At 36.2% G+C, this 23,750-nt stretch overlaps 2 pseudogenes; one reads left to right on the top strand and one right to left on the bottom strand.

Moving 5' to 3' along the window:
• The first annotated feature begins 3,736 nt into the window (after positions 1–3,736).
• On the top strand, positions 3,737–5,860 carry LOC120211907 (annotated as a pseudogene).
• A 2,597-nt stretch (positions 5,861–8,457) lies between these two features.
• LOC120211977 lies at positions 8,458–22,304 on the bottom strand (annotated as a pseudogene).
• Positions 22,305–23,750: the final 1,446 nt, after the last annotated feature.

Genomic DNA, 23,750 nt, shown 5'->3' with positions numbered 1-23,750 from the left:
GGAATAATTACAATAATACCCTATATATATATATTTTTAATTAAATCACTGTTTTTATTGAATAAATATAATATTTTTTATTATTTCGATTCGGGTAGGGTTCGGATTTTATCTCAATAAGTCGGGTCGGGTTCGGGTCGATGGAGGGTATATATTTTTTAGATCGGGTCGGATCGGGTGAAGGATACACAATTTTGGGCCGGGTCAGGTTGGTCGAAACCCGACCCATACCCATCCCTAAGTGTACCCTATTATTTTGAGAAAATGGTTAAATTTAGCTTAACGTGTTAAGGAAAAAAGAGCAAAATTAAAATTTTTACGTACCCATTATTTTTAAGGAAAAAAAATTTAAACATTTTTTTTTAATTTCTAAAATATCACACGTCTTCCTGGTACTACAATTCTTCTCGAGCAGCAGACACCTGCATTAGCAACAGTAGTTTGTCTTACTCAAATGGCATAACATTCTATAAAACAACATGGATTTAAGATAAATAAAGACTAAACTTCCAGCATTCACATAAATGCTTTAGATTTCTGAAATGCATGTATTAAATGTCAGGAATGTAAGATCAATCAGGATCATTAGCAACAGTGAAAGTTCCACGGATCTTCGCTGTGGCTAGTAGCCACGCACACTAAACAGTTTGTGCCGATGAGATGTGGTTGTTTTTCATCACCTCGCGGAGAGCATCGGCATAAGAACTCATGTCTGTAAGGATCAGAAGAACATGCTTCCCACATTCACATGCCAAGTATTCTGCAGTAGTGAGAGCAGTACGAGGTGTGATAATACGCTCCTTCTAAAGCTTCATTCGTTCTTTATCAGAAATATGGGTTTCATGCAACGAGAAGTTGCAGAAGAAGAGACGAGAAAGGACACCGGTTCGATGTGTCTGAAAGTGGGAAAGAGAGTGAACTCAATGTGAACGTGGCTGGATTTTTGTTATAGAAAATTTTTGAAATTCTTTCAACAATGATTTTTAAAATATTATTAGTTTGAAATTCTTTCAACAATGATTTTTAAAATATTATTATTTTATTGAATATTACTCACATTTCTACTGTTATCATCAAAGAAGACTCTATTGTTAGGAAGAAGAAGAAGAAGACAACAAGACACCAAGAAGAAGAAGAAGACACCAAGAAGAAGAAGAAGATACCAAGAAGAAGAAGAAGAAGAAGAAGATACCAAGAAGAAGAAGAACAAGACACCAAGACACCAAGAAGAAGAAGAAGAAGACACCCACACACACGTGGGGTTTTTTTTTATATTTTTTATTTTTTAATTCTAAACTCACACACGTGGCTTTTTTTAATTATTTTATTTTTTATAATTGTAAACTCAGATTTTCATTAATGAGGTAACAGAAGTTAACGGCTGAGGGACTTGAGTCGGACAGATCGATAACGGTAGAGATCAAACACATTTAATTAAAAAATCGGTGATCAAAATAGGTCAGACCTAAAATAAAGGGGACTAATGGCATAGTTTACCCTTTTTATTCTTATACATGTACATCCTTTTCCCTTTAGTTTCCTTTTGGATCTTACATACATGTGCCCTCGATTTCTCTAGAATTCTCAACAGATCAAGAAAAGTATTATATCTAGGGATGGCAATTTAATCGAATATGATGGATTCTGATTCAATTTGACCTAACGATAATAATATAATTTTTTTTTAAATATTATTTTTAATTAAATTCTTATTTTTATTGAGTCGGTTAGGTCGGATTTATACTTTAAAAAATTCAGGTTAGATTAGGTCGGTGGAGGATATATATTTTTTCGGGTCAGGTTGGATGAAGGTGATAAATTTCCGGTTAGATCGGTATCAGGTAGAGGATACATATTTTTGAGTCGGATTAAGTCAACCAAAAACCCAACCCTACCCTTACCAGTTGCCATCCCTAATTATATTCAATAACGGATCAAAAATATTTCTTAAGATGAATATATATATATATATATATATATATTAATAACATAAATTTTCTTTATTAGTAACAAATATAATTTACAGTAGACTATGTCAATAAAATTAACAAGAAATATAAAAGAAAATTGGATTTCAATAAGGACACACACCCATCCGGAGTGCAACGTAGAATCGTCACTGATTATATCACTCTCTTCATATAGAAAAAAAAAAATATCTAAACAATATACTAACATATTCGAAATTCAAAATTTAAGCAAATTTTAAAAACTTCAAGTTTAACAAATAAATAAGAAAATACGATCTCAACTCAAAAGTCAATATGAATATTTAATAGGGATGACAACTCAATCCGAACCCGATGGATTCTGACCCGATCCGACTTGATCGGATCGGATTTTTTTTTAAAAAAATTCGAATTCGGGTCGGATTTTATTATGCACTGTTTGGGTCGGGTCGGGTTTAGGGTGACAAAAAATTGACCCGACCCAAAAAATATATATAATTTTATCTTATATATTTATAGATAATTACAATAATACCCCTCTATATATAATTTTTATTAATTAAGTCACTGTTTTTATTGAATAAAAATATATTTTTTTATTATTTCGGGTTGGTCAGGTCGGGTCACGGGTGGAGGACCCTTTCTTCTCGGGTCGGGTCGGGTCATGTGAAACCTTAATTTCGGCGGGTCAGGTCACGGGTGGAAGACCCTTTCTTCTCGGGTCGGGTGGCCCAAAAACCCGACCTGACCCATTGCCATCCCTAATATTTAAAGGGTGGAGTACACGTAGTTTATTGATTATATAGTTATATTTTATTGAGTTATTTGATTATTAAAAGTTATAAACTGATCTCTCGACTGTAGGTTGTTGCTTCGTTAAGTCCTTTAATTAATATAAGTTATAAATGGTCACCAAACTATTAATTATGTTCCAAACTATCATTTTTCGTTAAAAATTCGATGTCAATCTGAGTTAGAAATTGACCAGCTGATTGTGATACGATAAAACTTGATCTTAGAATCTCTAATACTATATATCTCAGTCAGCATATTAACGTCCAACTCAAACGAGTGTCAATTTTTTTTAACGAAAAAGAACGATTTTAAAACATAATGAATAATCGAGTGATCAATTCGTAATTTTAATAATCAGAAGATTCAGCAAAACAACACCTTATAGTCATAACATCATTTGTATAATTTAATCGAATTACTTTTATATTATATTTGTCAATGAAATTTGTGTGTTCATGGGGAAAGCCAATATGTAATAGTGTTTTTCATTTACACAATTTGACTTCCATCTCCTTAGAGATAAATTATGGAATTTTCATAATATTTATTACTCGAAAGAGTTTTTCATTATATTATATATTTTTTTAAATATGATATTATTAAATTCCACGTCGGAGATTGCAACAATTTAAAATAGGCCGCAAAGCATCTCATCAAAACCCAATACTCTGTTTAAATCTCACCAGATCTCTCTCTCTCTCTCAAACAGAAAATAGAGATTCGTTCTTTAAAAAGGAAACCGGCGCCGCCGCGACTCTCCGCCTCTTTGCTGCCGTACGCCGTGAATCTTGAAGGTATAGGCTGAAAGAGCAGTTCTTTGTTATTTCTTCTTCAGATCTTTGTTCTCGTTTATAGTTGGACTTTATTAATTTACTCTGTTGTTTTTTCTTCAGATCTTGAAGGTATAAGCTGAAAGAGCAGTTCTTCATTGTTTTTTTTCTTCAGATCTTTGTTCTCGTTTATAGTTGGATTTCATCAATGGTTTGATTGACGTTAATTAGAGTTGGTTAATTGAATTTTGTTAGATTTCTATTCTGCAGTTGAACATTTTTTAAGTGAAATCACCGTTTGATAATTTCCAAACGAAAAACGAACGAGGAGATTTTGGTTTGGAATCCGACGGTCAAGATGCCGAGCACGGTTCAGAAAGCGATCGGGGCCGTGAAAGATCAAACCAGCATAGGACTGGCGAAGGTAGCTAGCAACATGGCGCCGGACCTCGAGGTGGCGATCGTGAAAGCCACGAGCCACGACGATGACCCTGCCAGCGAGAAGTACATCCGTGAGATCCTGAATTTGACCTCCTACTCGCGCGGCTACGTCCACGCCTGCGTGTCGGCAGTGTCGAAACGGCTAGGGAAGACTCGTAATTGGATCGTGGCGCTCAAAGCACTGGTGCTTGTTCATAGGCTGTTGAATGAGGGAGATCCGTTGTTTCAGGAAGAGATCTTGTATGCCACCAGGAGAGGTACGAGGTTGTTGAATATGTCGGATTTTCGAGACGAGGCTCACTCGAGCTCGTGGGATCACTCTGCTTTTATAAGAACTTATGCCATGTATTTGGATCAAAGACTTGAACTTATGCTTTTCGATAGGAAAGCGGTGGAGGTAGTGGCGCCGGGGGAAGCAATCATGGTAGTGGTGATGATAGATACGTCGGACGAGATAATATCCGTCACCGCCACCGAGGCCCTACGATGATAGATACGGTAGACAAGACGATTTCCGATCACCACCATCCAGACCATACGGATATGATTATGGTGATTCCAGAGGTGATAATGGATATGGAAATTATGGGATGCCAAGGAGAACAAGGTCTTATGGTGATATGAGTGAGGCAGTGGAGAGGAGAGATGGGAGTGAGGAGAAGAAAACAGTGACTCCATTGAGGGAGATGACATCAGAGAGGATTTTCGGGAAGATGGGTCACTTGCAGAGGTTGTTAGATCGATTCTTGTCATGTCGGCCTACAGGATTGGCAAAGAATAGTAGGATGATCTTGATTGCTTTATATCCGGTTGTGAAAGAGAGTTTTCAGTTATACGCCGAAATTTGCGAGGTTTTGGCAATACTGCTCGATAGGTTTTTCGATATGGAGTACCCGGATTGTGTTAAGGCATTTGATGCATATGCAAGTGCAGCAAAGCAAATCGACGAGTTGATCACATTTTATAATTGGTGTAAGGAAACCGGTGTGGCTAGATCATCGGAGTATCCCGAGGTACAAAGGATTACCAGCAAGTTACTGGAGACATTGGAGGAATTTCTGAGGGATAGAGCTAAGCGGCCAAAGAGTCCGGAGAGGAAAGAGCTTCCTCCTCCTAAAGAGGAAGAGCCTGCACCAGATATGAATGAAATAAAGGCCCTACCTGCTCCAGAAAACTACACTCCGCCGCCACCACCGGAGCCCGAGCCTAGTAAACCCCTGGAGCCGCAAGAGGATTTAGTGAATTTGAGGGACGATAATGTCACGGCCGATGATCAGGGGAACAAATTTGCTTTGGCTTTATTTAACGGCCCGGCTAACAATGGTAACGGATCTTGGGAAGCTTTCCCATCGAACGGTCCTGAAGTGACATCCGCTTGGCAAAACCCAGCTGCAGAGCCTGGTAAGGAAGATTGGGAGTTGGCTTTGGTTGAGACAGCTAGTCATTTGTCAAACCAGAAGGCAGCTTTGGGCGGAGGCCTTGATCCACTATTGTTGAACGGCATGTATGATCAGGGAATCGTAAGGCAACACGTTAGCACTGCACAGTTGAGCGGGGGGAGTGCGAGCAGTGTGGCATTGCCAGGCCCAGGGAAGACCACATCACGAGTTTTAGCACTTCCGGCACCCGATGGAACAGTTCAGAATGTCAACCAGGACCCGTTCGCTGCATCTTTGACCATCCCTCCTCCTTCGTACGTCCAGATGGCCGACATGGAGAAGAAACAACATTTGCTTGTCCAGGAGCAGCAAGTGTGGCAACAATATTCAAAAGAAGGGATGCAAGGTCAAGCTAGTTTGGCCAAAATCGGTAACCCTGGATACTACGAACCCGGAATGCCGTCGGTCAATACGATGGGGCTGCCTGCCGGGTATTACTACACTCCTTATTGATTTCTCCTCATATGATATGGATACATTTTGTATTATCTTTTCTGGTTTTCTTTTGAGATGATATGTTGTTGTGCAATATGTTCAGAAAACACTTACTCATTGTGGGGATTCTATTTACTTTCCCATGTTCATTGTGTGAACCTCTCCTTACATCCATTGAACTGTCTCTGCAATGATTTAAGTTTTAACATCTCACTGTTAGGTCTTCCATTGGTTTCGAATTAGTCGAAGTGACCCTTACGGCAATTATGTTGCTTCGAAAGAACCGTTTCTTGTTACTTAGGCCAATAATATAACCCTATCAACCAGAATTCCTCATTGTTTATTGTATTTGCCGTCGGTACATAGCGACTCACACCCGTACTACAAGGTGTTTATTGCTTCGATCCCTCCTGGTTCAAACCCGAAGTGGTTTTCGTGGTTCGAAACCGCGAGACTTTTCGGTCAAAGAGGAAAAACAGTTTGGAGGTTGGGTATGAATCTCTGCGGAAGCTCGGGTTTGCTGCTGGTAGGGGTGTGCAAATCCGGGTACCGGAACTTCCGGGTCGACGATTTCTCGGCCCGTGTCCCGACCCGGATGTTACGGGTACCCGGTAATCGGATACCTGGTATTCGGGTACCCGGTAATTGGGTACCCGGTATTCGGGTACCCGATACCTGGATTTTAATTTTTTATTTTCAAATTATTAATTTAAAAAAAATATATACACAAATTTAAATGTTTGAAACTTCGAATTACATATTCTAATATCCGAACATAAAATTTAAAAGTTCGAAATACAAAATATAATAATTTATAATATAAATAATTCATTATATTTTATATAATTATATATAAAAAAATAAAAAAAAATAAAAACTAATCGGGTACTCGGGTAACCGGGTACTCGGAAAAACTAGATTTTGTGACCCGGGTCTGACCCGGCCTGGTAAATTTTTTTTAGAGAATTACTCGATTTTTTTAGATCCGGGTCGGCGGGTCGGGTCAACTGGGTCGGGTAATTTTGCACACCCGTAGCTGCTGGGTAGAAATGGTATAGCTCACCATATTGCTCTGGTTTAGTTCAATGCATGTTGGTTTAATGCACGAAATTTGAAGGCAAATTAGTGGGATAATAAAGCAAATTACAGGTCAATGTAGATGTGGAATAAATGTGTCATCTACTAATTTATTTATGCCTGTCTTAATCTGGCATCGAATATCAAGCTCAGCATCAACTGTGCCTATTGCGTGTGGCCAAGCACAGGTGAGCCGCCCCACTACCTTATCATCAAATTAAATTAAATGAATAGATATATGCACGAACGGAGCGATTTCAATAGTAAAGAAATTATTATTATTTCTTGAAGTTTCAAGTTCAAAGACATAAATGTCTAGGGGGTGAGTTTTAAATGTCAAACGATTTAGAGTTATATTTGAACATAATTGTCTTGTATCGTTGTACGTATCCCAATTTAATCGATAAATAAATTAATAAATAAAATTTAATTAATAATTAATAATTTATTAATAGATAATAAAAATATTAAATTATTGATTAATAATTACTACTAATATAAATAATATATTAATTTTTAATAAACGTCAAGAAAAAATATTAAATTATTAATTATTAATTTATTACACTTATATGTAAAACTCTAATTAATCTATCTAAAGTTCTTGTGAGCTCGAGCAATAAGTTTTTGGGTAAATTATGCATTTATTATTTAAATTATCAGTTTTAATTCGTTTTAGTATTTAAACTTTATTTTTTTTAAAGTTATACTTAATGTTTAATTTTTGTTTTTTCAATACATCGCCGTTAAAATCTTAATGACATTGTATTTTTTATGGGTAAATTACATCATCCATCACTCAATTATCTTTTCACTCTTATTTTGGTACTAAAGTTAAAAAAAAAATTCAATTTAATTACTCAATTTTCAGATTGCTCTTATTTTATATATACTAATTTATTTTATTAACAATTTTTATGACATGACATTTATTATTATTGTTTTATTAATATAATTAAAAATAAAAAAATTAAATTTGAAAGTTAGAGTGATTAAGTTAGTATTTGAAAGTTAAGTAATTAAATAAAAAAAATTAAACTTTAGTGACAAAAATAGATTTGAGAAGATATTTGAGTGATGAATGGTGCAGTTTACCCATAAAAAAGGTGTCATGTGCAAATCACATGTTATGTTTTTACGACGAGGTACTAAAATGAAACAAAAACTAAACGTTAGACATAATTTTGAAAAAATTGAAAGTTCAGGCATTAAAATGACCAAAGCTAATAGTTTAGGTATTACATGCGCAATTTACCATAAGCTTTTTTTAACGAGTAACGAGTCAAACAACCAGTTTTTTTAACGAGCACGAGTCGAATGAAATTTTAACGAATTTGACGGGTAACGGGTCGAGTCAAGCAAATTTTTTTAACAAACACGAGTCGAATCGCCTCAGTTCAAGTGAACTCGAGAAGAGAACGACATTCATTTGATAAAATTAACTTTAATAAAAGGTCAATGGACTGTATGACCCTCTTCTTTATGTTTAATACACTGAATAGTTGCTCAAGTACGTAGAAGGTTTGGATCAAGAAACTTTGATCTCATTCATCACATGGCACCATCTTCCTTCGATATTAATTCCTTTAATCGTTCAAGTAACATGTTGAAGTTATCTTCGGTTCGGATCAGACTCAATCAAACATATCGATCTTCTGCTCCGAACAAATTTCCTCAACAGCCGACGATGTTAGCTGCCTCTAGAACTGCAAAACAATCTTCATCTTCTTCCCTCTCACATTTCAACCATGCGTAAGCTGCCGTGACCATAAGGTTGTTAAGATCAAGTATGTATAGGTAAAATGGTGTCGGATAACGATATAGGTGACCGCGACTCCGAATCGCAAGATCAGGACATTTGTGTACGAATTTAAAAGAACAGAATGAGACATGTAACAGAGTTCTTGTCATACTATGTTCCAGGCATAGAAGTGAGGTTGAGAGAAGTACCTTGGGAAAGTTGTCGGACTTTGCTGTAAAAACTAAAAAGTGAAGTATAGAGGATTGTTTTCCTGAAGAGAGAAGAGGTCCGACGACGATACGTTCCGGACCAATCTTTCCCACCTGCTCTTCATCGTCTTGTACGCGAAGTCAAATATTTCGGTTACTTCTTCCAGGACTGCTTTCAGAAGCCTAAAGGCTCTTAGTTGAGCATCTTTAGACATTCCCAAGGAATTCACATGCATGTGTGTAGTCATCCTGTTGAACACAGTTTCATCCTCTATCACTGCCCACCTGCATACTACTCGACAATGTGACCCGAAGCTCGAAAAGGTGAATTTGATTGAGTAACGGTCGAGAGTTTTTACCCAAGTCTGGTGCCGGCGTGACCGGTAAGCATGGAAAGTGTAAACACCATCACGTCTTCGTCTGCAGGAGCCGGAATCGGCGTATAATGAGGCCAGTAGTAGGCACGGTCATAGATTGTTTTAACATTAGGGCCATGAAGAACCGCTTGCTTTAACTGTCCATCAGGATTGTTCGGTGATGTTACCAACTCTATCATGTTTGTGCTGCTAGCATCTGATCTATTCCTCCATGTATAAGCATGTCCATCAAACTCGAATTTTGCCGAACTGTAGTATTGTGTCTGTTCTTTGTTGAGCTGTCGAAAATTCGAGATCCGATTTCGTATCAAATCAATGACAAACAATTTACAAACTCTAGTAGGAAAACATAGTATGAGAGTAGGACCAGACCATATAGTAAGGGACGGAAGCTACAACTCTTGCAGGTGAGGTGGTATTCTCCGGGGACAGTGCAAAGACTGCAGCACTAAGGAGTTGGTTGGAACCTGCACCGAAAACGATAAATCGTTTCTCTGTGACCTCATTCCCGACGGTCGCATGTAGTTCCGGACGAGCTTTTCAAGCACTTTGGAGACGAAAGTCGAATCATCATGACTATAGCTCATTTGGTGCCACCTGCGTGTGTACTATCATTCTCTTGAACACGATTTCATCCTTTATCACTGCCCACCTGCGTACAGTTTGAAAACGTGATCCGAAGCCCGAAAAGATGAACTCGATTAAGTAACGGTCGAGAGTTTTTACCCGAGCCTGGTGCCTGCATGACCGGTAAGCTTGGAATGCTTAAAGACCGTCGCATCTTCGTCAGCCGGAGCCGGAATCAGGTTCAATATGTCAACGTTTATTAAAAGGCTTAATTATAAAATAAGTGTCCAAATTATAACGCTTTTCACGAATAGGTCCTATTTTTTTTTTAATGATCTCGCTGCCTAACGTTACAAATGTTACCACTTTAGATGCTCAGGATGTCAACGGCGTTAATTTACTCTGTTAAGTAACATTTGTCACATTTTAGTAATTTTAAAATTTTTATTTAAAATTAAAAAAATTAAAATAGTATTTAAAAAAAACACAAAAAGATTCAAAATAACCCCTAAATTTTGAAAACTTTCATTTCAACCCTTAACCCCACCCCGGCCGACGTCATTTGCCGTCGATGAAGCTCCACCAAACCTCACCTCCCCAAGTCGATCAAAACCCCTATGAAATCGTGATCAATCAACGGTGAATTACGTTTTATATCCCGCGAACCATAGGATGAAAATCACGATCCCACACGATTCCGACAGTCAAACAACAACTACGGCGGTGTATGACTAGGAAGATGGCAGACACTACCGCTATGAACAATTAGTTTCTTGAAGCCACAGTGCCAAACGAGTTGAATACCATCACAAATGTCCCAAAGCTTACTTCGTGCGTAATGATGTGAGAGAGCTTCTCCATTGTTAAATTAATCACTGATATCCGATATATTGACCGACTAATCCAGATCGAGTACTGTAGAGGCGAGGGCGACCCTCCCAACCCAGTTTGCTCTATTCGCAAATGCTAGGATTCGAACTCCTAACATTGTTTAAGGGACATAGTATCTCATCCCACTAGACCAACTTCTTGTTGGTAGCTCTAGATTTTTGGATCCACAATAAAATTACAATAAAATATTAATTATATGATAAAAAAAACTCGATTAGAAACAACAACAACAACAAATCAGTTGTTTAAGTAACTCATATTTAATTTTTCGAGTTTAAATTGAATTAAAATTCATAATTTCATTAAATTGATTTCCTATTTTTTCTTCTTCTCACGATTTTACTATAGACAAAAGAAATCAAATCCCTCTAATGTAGGCTTGTAAACGAACATGAACGGAGGTATATTTATGTTCGTTCGTTTAACTTTAACCGAACAAATGAATGAACACAAAAATAAACGAATAAAAAATTTCTTGTTCGTGTTCGTTCGTTAAGAAATGCAGCTTATTCATGTTCGTTCATTTAAATGATAAACGAACACAAATGAACGAAGATAAACAAACGGATATAAACGAACATAAATGAACACAATAAACGAACGTAAACGAACGGATGTAAACGAACATAAACGAACACAATTAACGAACGTAAACGAACAAACGTAAACGAACACAATAAATGAACATAAACGAACGTAAACGAACATAAATGAAAATAAATTTTTCTTTCCTAACAATTTTAGGATTATATTTTATTTAATTGTTTTGAGTTTTTTTATTTGTATTTAAAATTAATTGAATTGTAAAATATTTATGGGTATCAGATTAAAATTTATTAGACTTTAATATTTTAAATGGGTCTAGAGAGATTGAGCTAAACATAAATAAATGCACATAAATGAAAATAAACGAAGGAACATAAATGAACGGACATAAATGAAAAAACATAAACGACCATATTACCAAACGTTCACGAACATAAATGAACAAACGAGCCATCTGTTCATGTTCGTTCATTTAATTAAACGAACACAAAATCTTGTTCATGTTCGTTCGTTTAAACGAACTTCCCGCCGAAAGGTTTACGAACAGTTCGTTGAACGTTCGGTTCGTTTACAGGCGTACCTCTATGAGAACCAAACCCTGATATTATGATTAATTCTTAAATTTGATTGAATTTAAAAAATAAATTTATTAACACAATTATTTCCGAATATTTTACTTAATTCAATCAAATATTCAGCGCTAATAATCATAACATAATCAAATTGTTATAGCCCATCACCACATAATAATTGCTCCTAAGGGGGTGTTTGGTTCAAGGATTATGTTTGGTTGGTCAGAAATCTCATTTCTGATAATGTTTTATTACCAATAACAAATTTTTTTGGGTATATTACCGGGAATGTCATTACCTCCATTCCCTTAGGTATTGTAACATTACCGGCGTTTTGGACTAAAATGCCCTTAAATTTTTATTTTTTTTCAAAATTATCCTTCTTTTGTCATTGAATAATAAATATTCATTACAGCAAAACTGATATGTAGCGGCGTTTTTAGCGGCGTTTGGAGAAGAAACGCCACAAAAGTTAAACATATAACAGCGTTTCCAATCGTAGCGCCATAAATTGATACTTTAGCGGCGTTTTTAGTAAAAACGCTGCAATAGAGTTGACATATAGCGGCGTTTTTACAAAAATGCCGCAATAGGGTGGCAAATTAGCGGCGTTTATACCACAAACGCCACAATAAAATAGTTCATTTGCGGCATTTTTATTAAAAACGCCGCAATATTCTGATATATAGTGGCATTTGTATAAAAACGCCAGTATTGACATGTACAAACGCGGCGTTTATGTTAAAAGCGCAGCCATTACATGATACATTAGCGGCGTTTGTATAAACAAACGCCGCAATAGTTAAACAATTTAATACCCATTCCAAATCCCTAATTTTCGTACCCATTTACTGAATATCGTTCATAACATTCTCTTTCGTCGCAAACTTCTCCACCAGTGCAACCACCACCAGCGCAGCCTCACGTTGTCGTTGACCTTGCGTCCTTGACAACCCTTCTCCAATTTGCGTCCTACCAAAAGTTTCTCCACCAACGCAGCCTCAGAATCGAAACGGTTAGTCAACCTTGAACCATCGATCGACCGAATTAAGGGTTGATTGATTTTTATTTGTTTCAAATTTTATGACAATTGAGTTTTGTAGTTGGAGATTGAATACCTGTAGTTGGAGATTGATGCAGAATTCATAACATATTCAAGCATGGATGTAAGAGTTATTATCTTTCAAATATACGAGAAACAATTGCCCCCTCGTTTGGTAGGAAAATATTAGTTTTACTTTAACTAATCCTTCTAATTATTTCTTTATCCTATCGTCATTAGTTCTATGCTTCTTACCGGCTACCAAAAGCAATGAAGAAAAAAAAATCAAGTTACTTCCATTTCCTTTCTGGGGCATCATCACCATGAATTGATCTTTTTGATGAAAACAATATGCAATACATCTTTCTTAACTCGTCATGAGTAGGCTAAGTTCGTACGACTGATATTGCTCTTCTTTTTGGTCACCTAAATTGCTCTTACCTTCCATTTCCATGTTGGTCACCCCAATTGCTCTTACCTTCCATTCATTGCCTGACATTCCAAGCATAAGAATTTTCTAATTCCAAACCCCAGAGGGATGCTTCAAATGTTTCATGTGAACAAAGGTGGTATCACTTGAATATCAGCCAACCCAGTTTAGACTTCAGATTTTTCCTGTGAATTCAGCTAGACTTAGACCGTTCGTGTATGTTACTTTGTCTTCTCAGGTTCCTCGCTTCGTGTATGTTAGTTTGGGTTTGCTACCGTGTAAGTATTTTTACTGATTATGTTAGTTAAGAAGTTTGATTTATAGTTACCATAACAATTTTGATGTGCAATAATTGAGATGATGATTCAAAATGATTGTGAGTTTAGGATTTATAGTCCACCATTTTTAGTGTGAGCAGAGAATATATATAAGCTGTGATGTTTGTCTATGTATTTGTTCAATCATATACTTTTGTTTTATTGACTTAACGTGTCAAATTTATATTTTGCGTCGACAATAAAGAATAGATCATTTTATTTATTATCAACGTACTTTAGATTTTTTGAGATGAAATGATATAACAATTTTAGTCGTTTAATAAAGAATTATAGTGGAGAAGTTTGAAAGCGATAGTGGTGAAGTTAACAATGTTCTTTCGGATAAATTAGTGGGGATTATGAAAAAAGCAATTAAAAAGGTGACGAAAGTAGAATCAAAGATTGTAGTGGTGTTGCGTGCATATGACTTTAGTAAAGAGATTCTAGAAAGTTTAGAGGTCAAATTAAGAATTAACCCTTTTATTAATGTGTAATGTCATTGATATAACAAGAATTAATGATTTAGTGATTAAATTATAACAAATTCGTAAATATAAGTGATCCCCAATGTAGTATATCCTTTTTTATCATATGTTACATTTTCTGAAGTAAATGTAAACTAAATCAAGTGAAGTATATGTTACAGAAGTTGCAACGCATCCTTCTGTCTTCTCAGGAACAGTCAACAAACACCCAAGTCTACTGCCTTTGTACCGTCGTGCTGCCCCTGTTCAAAGATCACTTCAGGTTCCTCGCTATAAATTTCATTGTAATTATGAGTGCATATAATATTTGTCATGGAAGTTTATCAATATTTCTCTTGTCATGGAAGTTTATATTTTCTTGATTACATTTGATACCTTGGTAGTACTTAAGACACTTATACAAACCTATGTTCAATGTTAGTTTATGATTTGATCATCAATAGAAGTACGTTAAAGTTTAATTTTTCCTAGAAATGTTGTTTGGGAATTTGCTTTGATTTTAGTAGAGGAGACATTGGGAGATAAAGACAAAACGACTGTAGCATCCATTGAATTCCTCGCAATACCTCTCATCATTTGCAAATTACTTGCTAACTCTTAGGCATTTTCCTTATTATTATGTCAAACAAGACAATAATGAATCAATCAAGTGATCAATCTAAATTAGTATAGGATACTTTATTTTACATATTGTTTCTTGCATGAATATAGGGCTTTGATGGAGGAGATGCTTGAGTGTATGTGTGGGGAGAGATTTGGGGGTTCATTATGTGAATTTTTAAATTGAATTCTTCATGTTATAAATTACTTTAAATTGAAATATTGAAAAGTTGTCGAGTCAGAAAAAGATGCTAAATAAGTTTAAGATTTAAGTCTAACATAAACCAGAAATTACAATATTCCTCTAGTGTCAATTTATTATGATGTGAAATTAAATGTAATGCTTCTGTTTAGGTTCTAAATTTATCTATAATATTAGCAATTAACATTTGAATTTGAATTAAATTGGAAGTACTGAAGAGCCAAATGGAGAAGCGGCAAAATTTTACAAGTTGCTGAATGAAATGAATGAACAACTTTATGAGGGATCAAAGTTTTCAAATCTAATAAGAACTTTGGTTTCAAGTTTAAACAAAAAAACCCATTGATTTAAGTTGAATAGCTAATATAACATGGTGTTTAATTTTTTTCCATTCCACAGGATATATACTACAAATTAGAGACAATAACATTTATATTTCGTTCTAAGTTCTTAATGCCTCTCTCTGTAACAAAGAAACATGAGTCTGTTTAGATGTAAATGCTACATTTCGATGAAACATGTGTAAATATTTAGTTCTATAGTATGCAGTTGTATATAATTCTCGTTATAATTTTTATAAATTAACTGAGATACATTTGCTCCCATACATTTAGTTCAATTTAAAAGTTGTATAATTTACGAGTGATTAGTTTTATACTATGCAAATATTATTATGCACTAAATATGATAATTTAATGCTTCTGTTTAGGTTCTAATTTTATCTATATTATTAGCAATTAACATTTGAAATTGAAACTCCAGAAATACAAAATGGATAAGAGTTGGATGGATTTCTCAAGGGTAAGCGTCGAATATCGAAATGGAGTCGAAAACTTTCTAAATTTAGCTTTTCTGAATGCAAGCCAAGAAAATATGATTCTTTGCCTTTGTAAGAATTGTGTGAACATTAATTGGCACATTCGTGAAGTTGTGTACGAGCATCTAGTAATTTTTGGATTTGTTCGGGGGTATAGAAAATGGATCTTTCATGGAGAGATTGTATCAGATAGATCTGCTTCCACGAGTTACTCGACTTATCGTGCTCCTTCTCCCCATCCAACTTTTAGAGAAGATGACATGGAAGGGATGTTACGAGATGCATTTAATATGCACAATCATCAGTCGTATGATACAGAAAATTATTGTTAGGATGATGTTAATGATTTCACTGAGATTGGAAGAAGTGGATGTGATGAAGAGCCAAATGGAGAAGCGGCAAAGTTTTACAAGTTGCTGAATGAAATGAATGAACACTTTATGAGGGATCAAAGTTTTCAAAGCTTTCTTTCTGCATTCGTCTTTTCCACTTAAAATGCTTGGGAGGGTGGACTGGTAACTCCTTTACGCAATTGTTGGAGTTACTAGGAGAAGTGTTTCCTTTTGCAAAAATCCCTCAATCATGCAAAGATATGAAGAAAATGATCAAAGATTTGGGTCTTGGATATGACAAAATTCATAGTTGTCCGAATGATTGTATGTTATATTGGGGTGATCGAAAAAATCAGGAGTCTTGTCATGTATGCGGAAAATCTCGATGGATTACTAGAGAGGCAGAAAATGTTACTGAGGATGAAGCTCAAGCACGATCAAGAAAGAAACCGATCAAGATTCTGCGATATTTTCCTCTCATACCTAGGCTACAAAGATTGTTTATGTCCTCCAAGATTGCTGAGTCTATGAGGTGGCATCATGATGGCAGAACCGATGATGGATTATTACGGCATCCTGCAGATTCTTTAGCTTGGAAGTCATTTGACAACAAGTATCCAAGTTTTGCGAGAGATCCTCGAAATGTCAGGCTCGGTCTTGCAACTGATGGGTTTAATCCTTTCAAACTCATGAGTACTTCTTATAGTACTTGGCCTGTTGTACTTGTTCCATACAATTTGCCTTCCTGGATTTGCATGAAACAATCATCTTTCATCTTATCCATGATAATCCCCGGCGAGAAAGGCCCCGGAAATGATATTGATATTTACATGCAGCCGCTAATTGCAGAGTTGAAACAGTTATGGGAAGGGGTCGAAACGTACGATGTGTTGACAAAGGAGAACTTTAATTTACGCGCTACTTTATTATGGACAATTAATGATTTTCCTGCGTATGCAAATTTATCTGGTTGGAGTACCAAAGGTCGTTATGCTTGTCCTTGTTGTGCTGCACAAACATGTTCGAAGTGGTTGGTTAATGGAAAAAAGTTCTCTTATATGGGACATCGTCGGTGGTTACCTGATAATCATAGATTTAGATGTCAAAAGAATATGTTTGATGGTGATGAAGAGTTTCGAAATGCTCCTGACCAAACAACCGGCTCTGAAATATTCAGAATGTTGAAAAATATCAATTTTACTTATGGAAAGATGAATCAACCAACTAGTACACGATCAAAGAAAAAGGCAAAACAGGTCAATGAAGAGCTTGAAGTTGACGAACAAACTGATGATGAGTATGATGAAGAGGATGATCCAAATGAGGTAGACTTGTGGAAAAAGAGGAGTATATTCTTCGAGTTGCCTTATTGGAAAAAGCAGATTTTGAGACATAATCTTGATGTAATGCATATTGAGAAGAATGTCTGTGAGAATATTATCGGGACCATTCTGAATGATGGCAGAAAATCTAAAGATAATCTTAAGAGTCGACTTGACTTAGTGGACATGGGAATTCGACATGATCTTCATCCGCAATTACGTCCGAATGGAAGAAATTTCTTGCCGCCTTCTATTTTTTCTCTTTCGAAGAAAGAAAAAGAAGTGTTTTGCACGGTGTTGAAGGATATAAAGGTCCCAGATGGGTATGCATCAAACATTTCTCGATGTGTTAGTGTTAAAGATCGAAGACTTTATGGTTTAAAGTCTCATGATTATCACATATTAATGCAAGATTTACTACCAGTAGCTGTTCGCGGTTGCATGTCGAGTAAGGTGACGTCTTGTATCATTGAACTTTCTAATATAATGAAAGCCATATGTGGGAAAGTTCTAATGGTTGAAGAACTTGATAAACTACAAGATCGAGTTGCCTTGACTTTATGCAACTTGGAGAAGATATTTCCGCCTTCATTCTTCACAATTATGGTGCATCTATTAATTCATCTTCCTCACGAAGCAAGAGTTGGTGGTCCCGTTTTCTATCGATGGATGTACCCTATAGAGAGGTGTTAATTGAATTACACGTTTCAAATTACTACTGATTATACATTTGAATAAAATGTATTTACGTAGTATGTTGTTTTCTGTATAGGTTCTTGGGCAAGTTGAAGTCTTATTGTCGTAATAAGCGTTATCTGGAAGGATCAATTGCTGAAGGGTATTTGGCAGAGGAATGTATGACATTTTGCTCTAGATATTTGGAACATGTTGAAACAAGATGGAATAGACCAAATCGAAATGATGAGTTAGGTACTGATGACTTAACTCAACATTATTTGTTTGGAAGTTATGGTCACCATTAGGGAAAGTTGAAATTGCACATTTAGATGACACGTCTTGGGTACAAGCACACCGATATGTTCTTTTCCATCACGATTCAATAGATCACTTTCGCACGTAAGTCTTTCGGACCCAATGCTAATGAAATCTCTTTATCTTTTATATTTATCAATTTTTAACGACATAATATTCTTTATAGTGAGTTTAAAGAAGTATTGAGATCTCGAGCACGCTCCCGAAGATTAAATCAGCGAGAGCTACATAAGTTATTCACAGAAACTTTTCATGAATGGTTAGGCCAGACGGTAAGCAAATAAATCTTACGAAACACTTATAAATAATATATGTCTTGCTTTTTATATCGACATCAATGCAAATTAATTCACCATTCATGTGTAATAGGTTTGGAGTGGGAGAGAAGTTAGTGAAGAAGTTAAATGGCTTTCTCAAGGTCCGAATAGAATAGTTAAAAGATATAATGCCTTCCTCATTAATGGGTTCAGGTTTCACACGAAATCTCGTGAAAGATTAAGGAGGACACAAAATTGTGGAGTCGTAGTTACTTCATCAACTACAAGTTATGCTACTGTAAGGGACAATAATTCGCATGATGGAGAGGTCGATTATTATGGAAATCTTACGGACATTATTGAGTTAGATTATTATGGAAAACGAAAGGTTGTGTTGTTTCGGTGTGACTGGGTTGATGTAAACAGATGTATAAAAAGAGATAAATTCGGGTTTTCAATGGTGAATTTCTCTCGATTAATTCACACGGGTCAACGTTTGATGGATGAACCATATGTATTTTCCTCTCAAGTGAAACAAGTATTTTATTGTCACGATCCAATGGATGACGGTTGGTATGTTGTGCTTCGAAATACTCCCAGAGACTTGATAGACATCGGGGATGGAAGTAGAGATGACATTGAAACAAGATCAGAGTGTTTACCTCTACTACCACAAAACTTAGATGAAACTATCAGTAATACAACACAATTTCAATGGGTTCGGGAGGACGTTGATGAAGATATTTATGACAACTGACATTACATAAGACTGTTGTACGATTTTATATCTTCATTTATTTATTTATAATGTTATAACCCTTAATATGTTGTCTTTCAATGTATTCATTAATTAAATCGTTTTTTATTACTCATGTTTGTTTATTACAGATATAATGCCGAGGAGAAAAATATCTGATTTGCGGGTTGTTCGAGCTTCTGAAGACCATGTAGAAAGAAATAACGAGGAAACGAATGCACCTGAGTCTTCCGAAGTTCCTGAAACTGTTGAAGAAGTAGAAATTCAAGGTAATCTTCGAAACTTTATTTACTATTTTGTTCATTTTCAAACTGACATTTAATAATTTCTTATATAGTTGAAAATGCTGGAACGCGCAAGACTCGAGGACGTACCACTTTAAAGGAATTATACCAACTTCCTCCTGGGCATCGTGTCAAAGTTTCAAGAAACGATGCCGGTCAACCTATTGGCCCAGAATCACATCTTCTAGCAGGTTACTTAGGCATAGTTGGACGTAATGCGAATCTGTTACCGATCAATTATGAGTCATGGCGCAAAATGCCTAATAGTAATAAAAATCAAGCGTTGGATTTTGTTAAGGTAATAATGTCATTATAATAGATACTCTATATAAATTCAATACTAATTTATACTTACGGTGCACACTTATTTGCTGTATAGGAGAAATTTGTTTTAGAGCTCTCTGACGATTATGTGAAGCAAGCGTTAGGGAAGAGATGGAGGGATCACAAGAGCTCCTTAAAGAAGAAATACTTCAAGAATGATCTCAGCCTTGAAGAGAAGTTGCAAACAGTCCCACCAGGAATGCTCAGGTACCAATGGGAAGATGCAGTCAGATTTTGGAGTTCTCAAAAAGGACAGGTATGATGTATTTTTCATAAATACTTGTAACAAAATTTAAATCATCATTATAAGTGGTTGTTTGACATTGTAGGACCGAGAGCATGTTGGTGTTGCTAGTAGGCAACAACAAAAGTTTACGCACACGGCTGGATCGAAGAGCTTTGCTTGTATAGCTCATGAGGAGGTATTATAGATTATTGAAATAGTTTTTTTGTATTCCATGTACATACTAACTCATAGTAATTACATTATGGTACATTGTAGGAAAATACATCCGGTTCTAAAGTTGGTCGAATCCAACTCTTCGACATGACACATACGAAGAAGGATGGCACTCCTATGACTGCTGACGCTGCAGAAATTATGGTACGTTTATTGGGTAGATGTTTTAAATTTACCTGACTTTATTTATATTTGTACCATGACATTTTTTATTTTAATTCATTATTCACTTTATTATTAGGAAAAATTGAGGCAGAAAAGGGCAGAGTATCATGCTACTGCTTCGAGTCAAGGTATTGTTAATGATGATGACATTGAAAACCAAGCTATTAATGACGTTTTGGGTCCTGAAAGATATGGTCGGGTGCGCTGTCAAGGATCATTCGTTACTCCCAGCAAATATTTTGGATCCAGTTCATCACAGTACATGTCATCACAGTCTCGATCTTCCCAATTAGAAGTTGGTCGTTTAAAAGAAAAGTTGGCTGAGATGGATCAACAAATGGCTAACTTGAAAGCGGAAAATGAAGCAAGGGAAACAGAGAGAGCAGCAGCGGAAGCAGCTAGAGCAGCAGCGGAAGCAGAGAGAGAAGCAGCGGCAGCACAGAGAGAGGCAGCGGCAGAACAGAGAGAAGTAATGTATCAGCAGAGATGTAAAGAATTTGAAAAACGACTCAATGATATGATGCTGATGATACAAAAAACGCAACCTCAGAATCCACCATCGTAGCCTCATTTATGTTATGAGCATTATGTTAATGTTACTGAACCGTGTTTAACTTAACCTATATTACGTTAATGAAAACTTTTATTTATTATATTGGATTTGATGTTATTGCTGTTTTGTTTGTTAGATAATGGAACAGGTTGAAAAAACAGATTTGGGGTATTAAGTATAATTTTTAGAATTGTTAAATTCTGTGTTATTTAGCGGCGTTTGTAACAAAGTGCTGCAATATACCATACATTTAGCGGCGTTTTCAAAAACGCCGCAAAATCTCAATACATATTCTGCGGCGTTTTTAGGAAAACGCCGGTAAAAATAAAAATTTACTGCGGCGTTTTGGAAGAAAACGCCGCTAAACATCAACGACTATTGCGGCGTTTGTCTGCCAAATGCCGTTAAATATCAAAACCTATTGCGGCGTTTTAATGATAAACGCCGCTAAATATCAATACCTTTTGCGGCGTTTGTTGAACAATCGCCGCTATATGTTGTAACCTATTGCGGCGTTTTTTGTTGAAAAACGCCGCAAACTTTAGCGGCGCTATTTTTAGCGGCGCTTTTAGCGGCGTTTTTTTTTACGCCGTATGTGTTTTTAGCGGCGTTTAAAAACGCCACTAGAAATTAAAAAAAAAATGCCGCAATAAGCCACTTTTGCTGTAGTGATTCTACGAAGGTTAAATTATAAATTTATCCTTAAATTATTTTAGATTTACAAAAAAAGTCTATAATTAAAATTTTATATGAAGTTCAGGGGTTAAAAAAATTACCCTTTCATTAAACCTTTTTTATATTTTTAATTTTGTAAAAAAAATTATATAAATATTATGAATTTAATTTTTTAAAGAAAATATATAAATATTTTACAATTTGTAATATTATACAAATATATATAATAAATACAATTTGGTCAAATATACATTTCAATAATCTTTTATTCCTTTAACCAGACACGGTAATCTTACATTCCTGCTAAACCAACAAAACACAAAATACAACATTCCCAGTATTTCTATTCTCTGATAATCTTTTATTCTCACTGATAATCTTACATTCCCTGAACCAAACGCACCTAACTGTCTCCACCCTTGCCTCAAAGTTGAGGAGTGACACACTCATCCAATCTGCAAGCTCCTCTCGTGTTACCATCCTTGATAGGTCCAAGCACTCCGCTCTCGTGATTAATGAGAATGATGACCCTAATGTTGTAAATGACAACAGAATCCCTGCATGCCCCATGCAAATGACTACTGCGATTATCCCTCCCGATCGAATGGAGCTCTAATATGGTCCCCTTCCTTTTATTTTCCATGGATTTTAAAATCATATGTCGGAATGTACAGGGTTGCGGCCACCCCCGTTTTTGCTTGACTGTCAGACAGTATATTCGAAAATTTCAACCTGACATGGTTGTTCTTATGGAGACTCGAATCAGCGATAATAAAGCTGACTCCTTCATTGCTCACATGGGTTTTCCGCACTCGCGTCGCAGGCTTCTCTGGCGGGATTTGGTTATGCTGGTATGACACAATAACTGTGGATATTCTGGTGAACCACTTTCAATTCATCCACTGTAAAATCTCTCAGACTTCTGCAGAGATTTCAAATCTTGCGACTTTTGTTTATGCTAGCCCTATGGCTTCCAAGAGGAACAGTCTCTGGCCTTATTTGAACTCTTTGGCTGCTTCCATCGCCTCTCCTTGGATTCTCATGGGCGATTTCAACGCTACTATTTCCTCTTCTGACCGTCTTAACAGTAGTGCGCGACCGTGTAAGAGCTTTCAAGATTTTGTTTTTTCTAATGATCTCTGTGACATGGGTTTCCAGGGTCCTGATTCCTGAATTTACATGGAGTAAGGGTGCCTCCTATGCACACATTGACCGGGTGTTGTGCAACACTATATGGGATAATACCCACTCTAACACTGCTATTCATCACCTCTACCGCATGAGATCCGATCATCGATTGTTGCTTTTTATACAGGCAAACGCCCTTCTGAACGCCGCTCATCTCAGTTTCGATTTTTTTCCAGCTGGACCACGCATTAAGACTTTAGCCGCATGGTCAGAGATAATTGGAATTATTCTGCTCTCTTTCAGGTTGTATTGCCCAATTCTGTACTGCTGCAGCTTCATGGAACTCGACTTTCAGTTACATTGGCTGTAAAATATGGATTATTCAGGAGAGGCTCCGACGAATTCATAATTCCCTCAATCGTCGGCATTCTCGTTTCCTCTCCAATCTCGAAGCTGGCCTTCTTATTGATCTTGAACGTCTCCTCGACCTTGAGGAAACTCTCTAGACGCAGCGATCTCGTCTGGATTGGGTTCATCGAGGGGACAGAAACACCAAATATTTTCACCAAAAAATAATCCAACGAAAGCAACGTAACCGAATCTCCACCCTTAAAATTTCTTCTGGAGAATGGTACTATGATGAAGATGATCTTCGTGAAGAGGCTATTTGCTACTATAGATCGATCTTTGCTAATAGTGAAACAGTCTATGGTTACTTTCCTTTCAGGGGCTGTTTTTGAAAGCTCCTGGTCATTATGGCCTCCATGCGGAGTTCTATAAAAAATAGTGGTCTATTAT

Source organism: Hibiscus syriacus, unplaced genomic scaffold, assembly GCF_006381635.1.
Source record: "Hibiscus syriacus cultivar Baekdansim isolate YM2019G1 unplaced genomic scaffold, ASM638163v2 tig00109987_pilon, whole genome shotgun sequence".
Lineage (NCBI taxonomy): Eukaryota > Viridiplantae > Streptophyta > Magnoliopsida > Malvales > Malvaceae > Hibiscus > Hibiscus syriacus.
This window is presented reverse-complemented; position numbering and strand designations above follow the sequence as displayed.